The 6,977-nt window shown below is 48.2% G+C and overlaps 1 long non-coding RNA gene across 2 annotated transcripts; it reads left to right on the forward strand.

Moving 5' to 3' along the window:
• The first annotated feature begins 3,866 nt into the window (after nt 1-3,866).
• On the forward strand, nt 3,867-6,945 carry LOC106900194. Of its 2 annotated transcripts, none has more exons than XR_001414120.1 (4): nt 3,867-4,115; nt 5,825-5,943; nt 6,097-6,245; nt 6,468-6,945. It is a non-coding gene; the product is annotated as an uncharacterized LOC106900194 (long non-coding RNA). The 2 variants fall into 2 exon arrangements; XR_001414119.1 differs by having other exon boundaries at nt 5,854-5,943.
• The last annotated feature ends 32 nt before the right edge of the window (nt 6,946-6,977 follow it).

Consider the following 6,977-nt stretch of genomic DNA (forward strand, 5'->3'; position numbering starts at 1 on the left):
GCTAAACCACAGCAGTACGAGTGTAGAAGAGACCTCAAACGCGTAATGTGAAACAATTTTTCTTCATCTATCTATTCCTCTCAGACTGACCAGCTGAGCACACACATAAAAACTCAAGTTGTTCCCGTCCCGAGGATATTCTCCTTCTCAGACACCCCAAAGCTGTCCCAGGAGCACCTTTCACCAGCCTTTTGTAGGACACACTGCCTGCTTTGGTAGCACAAATGGGATAGGTCGTAGTGAACTATCATCTCTTACGCTTCCTTAAAACAGCTCCAGACTCTCTGGTCAGCCTTATCCACCTGCCCCGGACAAGGTGAAGTGAAGCCAGGGTAAAGCAGTCATGTCTCTCGGCCAGCTGTTTGCTGCCCTCTGCTCTTTCTTGCACTTTCCCTCATTTCAGAACCCTGAAAATGTGCCCTGCAAAGACACAAAGGCAAATGGTCACTTGGGCAGCAGACACCACACACCACGCTCTTCCCTGAGAAAGATTTCTCATTTTCTCATCCAAAAGAGAGAATTCACTCTGGAGCTTTTTGCGTCTCTGTCAATAGCGATGTACATAACTAAATCTCATCTCACAACTTCTCTTGTCCTTGTGATAGACACGTGGATTTGTATCTGCTTTAGTTTGCAGCTTTCTGTTGTAAATGGTCCTGTAGTGTAGGCATCTGCAATGAAAGAACAACAACAAAAAATCATAAGCATGGAGTTTACTGACTTGGAGACTTTGTTTTTATTAAAAGTCCACTTAAGTGTGAAAGCCAGAGAGGAAGGTATCTTCTAAGGCCAAACTAAAGCTGCAAGAAGAACGTGCAGCAATGATGTTTTCAGACAAGACGTCTTGGGCCTGTAGAATTCTGTAATTTATAGAGAGCCTGTAGAGTACTACATTCTCATTCATACGTAATGAACCTCAGATGAGGGATGCATTGCCATCAAGGAGAGGAAATGATGCGCTCGAGGTGCGTGAAATATTTACGTGGATATGGGGTTGAGAATACCATTGCACATAAGTCAAATTTCCCTGTGGCTCTGCTCCCAGCTCTCTGGCTGGGCAGTGCTGTGTTGCCATTTCCACATGGTCCCTGCTTTAGTTTGCAGCTTTCTGTTGTACATGGTCTTCACAATCCTTTCTTGGGGCCATCTTTTCAGGTGTTGCCCAGTGTAACAGATCCTTGCCTATAACAAGGGGTCCCAAGTGGCAGTGGTGTTCTGAGCAGTCATCACCAACATGGAGGGGAACAGATTTAGATTGGAGATTAGGAGAGGGTTCTTCACTGTGAGGGTGGTGGAGCACTGGAACAGGTTGCCCAGGGAGGTGGTTGAGGCCCCATCCCTGGAGATATTCAAGGTGAGGCTCGATGAGGCCTTGGGCAACCTGGTCTAGTTGGGGGTGTCCCTGCTGACTGTGGGGAGGTCGGACTAGATGACCTTTGGAGGTCCCTTTTGGCCTGGGCAATTCTATGATTCTATGAACATCACCAGTAAGACAGGAGCCAGTGGAGTATCACCATTATTGCCATCGTGACCTGGGCTTGAAGTCTCCCAGGCTAGATCTTCAGTGCAAATAGTTTCCTCCTATGCTGCGTTGGAGAAAGTTACCGATATCCTTCACAAACAATCTGTGTTACTGAATAATTCCAGTGTAATGCCGTCACCCAGGGGAGTGCTCCTTTTCCCCAGCCCAGCACATGACACCAGCTGAGTTGTAGCATGCTGCGTTTCTTTGCTGTTCTCTGTGTCCATTCTTTATATTTCCTTACTCAGCAGAAGTTTTAGAGGCAGGAAGGTGCAATTGTGGTTCTCTGCATTTGGCAGAAAGCCTGGCGCTCAGGGTACAGGCAGCTTTCTGTACAGGCTGCCTGTGGTCTCCTAGTTCTGTGGGATTCCCAGTACGCACAGTAGTAGGTGCCTTCATCATTGCTGTTGGCGTCACTGACTGACAAAATGCAGACACTTGTACCTTGCTTCCAAGAAGTGTACTTATTCCTATAGGAGTTATCATCATAAGTAGGTTGTCCTGATCCGATGTACAGTATCCGTTGGGGAGCTTTGGAGGGCATATGTTGGTACCAGTGTATATATGCAGACTGGAATCCAGGTATGCCCTCGGCTACACACTCAATCCATGCAGTTTTAGTTGTCTGTACGGTAATAGAAGGTCAACTCTGCTTCAGAAGCACTTGTGCTTGTCCATCTAGAAAGAAGGAGAGGAAACAGAACAAACACTCTTAGCCTGCTGTTCATTCACACTCATACATACGGGGTGCCTCCTGCCACTGCCCCTTGCTGTGCTGTGGTGACAAGGGGAACCTACGAAACCAGGCAGCAGCCAGGACCGAGAGCAGGAGCAGCAACATCTGGAAGGCTCTTGCTGTCCTCTGCCTCTGGGAGGAAGGCGACAGCTCTCTCGGCAGGGATGCAGGGCTGCAGCTGAGCAAAGGAAATGACTCACTGGGGCACCACGTGAAGAGGCTGCCCCGGCAGCAAAAGCAACATGAACCCTGCTAAAGGTCAGCAACCTTTGCAACTTGTTTGCAATGTAATTTTATACTCTAAAGACAATTTTACCATTGCTTTTAGACTAGCTGAAGGCTGCAAAACAATGCTGGGGGTCAGACACTTTTCCTCGGGTCCACTGCCAATCAAAGGGAAAAAAAATATCAGAAGCTTAAGGAATCGGAGGGTTCTCTACTGCCCTTCACACAGGCTGAGTGCCAAATGCCAGGAAAATACACAGTAGCCATTGAGGAGCTCAGAAGTAGTATTGCTGCTCTTGTGACTGCTTCTTGTGCCAGGTAAGGTGAGATGTTACACCCCAGACATGAACCCTGCTGAAGGTCAGCAACCTGGTTATGGCTTTTACACAAGTGGCAGAAACTCAAGTGCCAGGTAAGGTGAGATGTTACACCCCAGGATGGCATCTCCAAATGCTGGGTCTGATGCAAAGAAACACAAATGCTTTAGAGCTCCCCTAGGCTCAGTTTAAAATAAAGACTAATAGGGCAAGCAAAATATAGAAATTCATCTGTGCAATTCCAAGTCATTCTTCAGAGGCAAGGCTGCTGCTGATTGCTTTGGAAAGAGTGAAGTAAGAGCTCTGCTGGTTCTGGCTGCAGCACGGGTCTGCAGAGCGTGCACTAGTCCAGCAGCACCTTTGGTATCTGGCTGCCTGCACACTGTGTCTGATGCAAGGCTGGTGGGGAAGGTCGGCTGGGGATGTTCCTGTGTGTTGCCAAACGCTTCAGGAGCTGGTTCAGGAAGCAGAGCACGTCTTTGTGCGGGTCCCCTATGGCTTTCCACTGCTGTGCATCCCACCTGGCACAGTAGTAGGTAGCGGAGTCTTGCAGAGTTATTTTGCTCACCATCAGAGTGCAGACAGATTTGGCGGGGTCTTTCTCGATACTGAATTTCCCCTCATTGAACTGGTTTTCAAGGAAGAGCTTGGAGGATATGTAGGCAATGCGCTTGGGAGCTGCGTTGGGCCTTTTTCGGTACCAGTGAATGAAAACGTTGTTAAAATCTGGATCAGAGATGTGGCAGGTGATCAGCACAGTTTTGCTTTCTGGCTTGGTGACGGATATGGGGCTTTGCTGCAAGAGCAGTGCAGAACCACCTGTGTGAAGGGAAGAGAAGAATCAGAGGCACGAAGCTGAAATAAGAGAGTGTCCCCTTTGCCCATGGCCTACGTGCAGGCAGTGGGTGAGCAGGGCACATACAAGAACACCCAGTTGCCCGATCTCCCCCCCAAGCGGTTTGCTTAGATAATGAGCAAAGCGCCACTTTTCTTCTTCCTTTTTTTCCCCCCCCCAACATACGATTTATATGTGCTAGCTTTTAAGGTCAGTTCTTCATATCTGGATTTTTAAGGTACATCTGATATCAGAGGATGGAAGAGAAGAGATGCCCCTTGACAGCAGGCAAAACCACTGTGATCTGGGAGCATTTCTGGGAAATGGCTGCTGTGTGTTTGTGTGGTCTCCTCTAGGCACCTGCTGTTGCCTGCTGCTGGAGGCAGAGCCCTGGGCTGCACCTAGCAAGGAGGGGTGTAGGGTTAAACTTTGACTCTACCTCACGCTGGTGGTGCGAGTCCCTTCTGCCGTTCCTGACAGGTGAGTCATCTGAAGCAGCGCTTGTCTGCTCTTTTTCACAACTTGCCACCCTGAGGAGTTCCTGCAGGTGAGCCCAGCCTGGCAACCAGGACCCTGGAGCCAGGTGAGGTTTCCAGCCCATGGGAGCACAGGGGAGGTTTCTCTGTCAGCTGCCCAACGGTTTCTTAAGGAAGTGCAGTCCCAGGAAGCTCAAGAATAGGTATTTTATCTGTAATTTATGCAATCCGTATTTATATTTAAATATAATGTAATTTATATTCATTTGTATTTGTATTACTTTGTATTACTTTGTATTACTTTGCATTTGTATTACTTTATCTGTAAGATTTTTCATAAAACTAAGGATCCCCTGATTGCACGTACAGAACGTGCTTTGGGAATTGTGTGGATTTGTGTTGGTGCCAGTGGGAGAAGGTTTTCAGAAGGTCTGACCCAGGAAAATGGCAGCTGATCTGTGCAGTCATTTGCATGGCTCTGCTGGTGGAATCTTTGTGCATGGCTTTCTACAACGAAAGCAGAGAACCAGCGCTGTGGTGACAGCAGTGACCAGCCCCCTGGGGGTCACAGACTGGGACTCTCCCAAGCCCCTGCAACTCACATCTACAGTAAAGGGCTGACGCAGCCAGAAGCACCTGCAGCAGCACCATGTGTGCTGCAAATGTCGAGCCTGCCTCCTTGAACCAGCCAGGAGCAGTCTGTCCCCAGCAGGAGGGAGCAGGCACCTCAAGAGGAGAAATGAGTGACTCGAGTACCCATCACCCAGTGGCCGCTCCTCTAAATGCCTCCAGCTTTTTGGGGCCACAAGAGATCTCCTCTGCCCCCTTATGAAAATTCCTACAAGTGATGGTACCTTGCAAACGGACACCACCATCCACAGCAACTCCAGAAATTAAGCCCTGTGTGAGCAGCAACAGTTTCTCTTTAAGGAAACGGCCTCGTGACCAGCAACAGGGACTGTGCCACAGTGATAGGCAAGATGCTTCAGCAGTTCATTGCCCCACTCTTCCAGATTTATGCCTGATTTGTAGCCTGCGTTCCCCTGGCTTCATTTCTGCCTGCATACATCTTTATTGTAGTAGCGAGAGCCCTGTTCTCCGAGATTTATTCCCCAGATACAGTACTGGACAGAGTACCATCAGCTTCTTTCCTTAAGTCTCTTTATTGACTGAGGTATCGGAGGTTCCAAATGGAGGATGATTTTTCATCCTGTGACAATACCTCCAAAGGTCTCCTTTTAACAATTGGTGAGCCTTGAATGCCAAATGCAATCAGGTGACATAGTTTCTACCTGAAATCCCTGTTCCTACAGTCAGTTTGTGAAGTTACCTGGTACACAACGGAAGCTCCGGTGTTTTCAAACCTTTTCTGATTGCTGCAGTAATTAAAAACCCCACAATTATGCATCAAAGGTATGCCTGTCCAGCAAACGTCTTCCACTACCTGGCCCAACAGGCTGGTTCCCACATGACCGAGATGGGATTTCTCTCTGCCTGTCAGGTGCCGTGGTCTTTGTACTTGGCCATTACCCATGGTTTCGGTACTTTACATATTTTAAGCAAGCTAGAACCTATGTTTTGCTCTCGAGTTTAAATGGCACTTACATGACATCTGCAGGACATCAGTAGGAATATGCTCATTTTGTGTTCTTCTTGTGTTCTTAACCCTGTAAGAGATCTGTTGTAAGAACATGTTTTCCCTGTGTCTCCTAGGGTTTACTATCTGCTTTTCTAATCCAAAGGGTCTACACTTCCCAAGCCAGATGCTGCACATGGGCCTAAGTATTTTTATATCAGCTGGCTTCAATCAAACAAGACATTTATAAAAAAAGGTCAGTACTGAGCTCTGATCTGCTGATGAACAACCCTGTCTCCTGGCTATCCCCCTTCTCTACTGCTTCCTCACCCAGCCCATCTGAAAATTACGCCGTACCATGACAGTTTACTGATCCTGATACTCCTGGGGTTCTTTTTCTAAAAAGTAGGAATCAGTTGCATACGGAAGATATAATTTTCCCAGCACTCCGTAGAAGGTGCAAGAAGCAACATGGTTTGGAAGAAAAAATAGGGACAGCTTCAACGTAGACCCTGGTCCACTCTTCAGCTCTTGCTGGAAGGTGTAGACAAATGCCAGGTAAACCAGGGAGTGGAGTTCTTTGCAATTCAGCGTCTGAAAAACACCCACCCTCTGAGTCAAATAATGATTGTTTTTCCTTAGATCTTTGCTTTATAAAACTAATATGCAATGAAGTCTTGAATGCTTTGTTCAGAAAACCGAAATCTATATAGCCCTGACATACATCAGAAGCACTGGCGTTCTCTGTGTCTAATCAATTTTGTTAAAAAATATTTTCAGACAAGGACCCCTTTCTGGTGAATCTCCCGAAGTGCTGTGCATTCTTCAGCTGTGGCAGGAAATATGGCAAGCCTTTTCTTCTCCGACCAAGAAGAGCAAGTGACCTCAACCTTAGGAGCCCTTGCTGGCACAGCAAATCCAGGCTGTCGTTCCAGACAACGTCCTGATCTTGCAGGAAGTCAAGCTGTACTTCATCATTTCCCTTTGCTGTGGTTTGGCCTCGGACGGCAACAAAGGACCAGGGGGCAGCCGCCAGCCGTGCTCTCGCTCTCGGGCCGGGCTGGTGGGTTGAGACAAAGGCAGTTTCCCAGAACAGCAAAGGGAACAAGGAAAGAACAACAGGAACACTGAGGGAGGAACATATAACTGCGATTGTGATACCACTGCCCGCCAACCAGACCCGGGACCTCCCAGTCTGCGACCTCCCTCCCCCGGCAGCTCCCGCTCCGGTACCCCTGAGTATGGCTCCCATGGGATGGGAGACCTGTGTCCCTGCTGGAGCCTGGGGAG

The sequence above is a fragment of the Calidris pugnax genome, unplaced genomic scaffold (genome assembly GCF_001431845.1).
Source record: "Calidris pugnax isolate Ruff unplaced genomic scaffold, ASM143184v1 scaffold1532, whole genome shotgun sequence".
NCBI classification, from domain to species: Eukaryota; Metazoa; Chordata; class Aves; order Charadriiformes; family Scolopacidae; genus Calidris; species Calidris pugnax.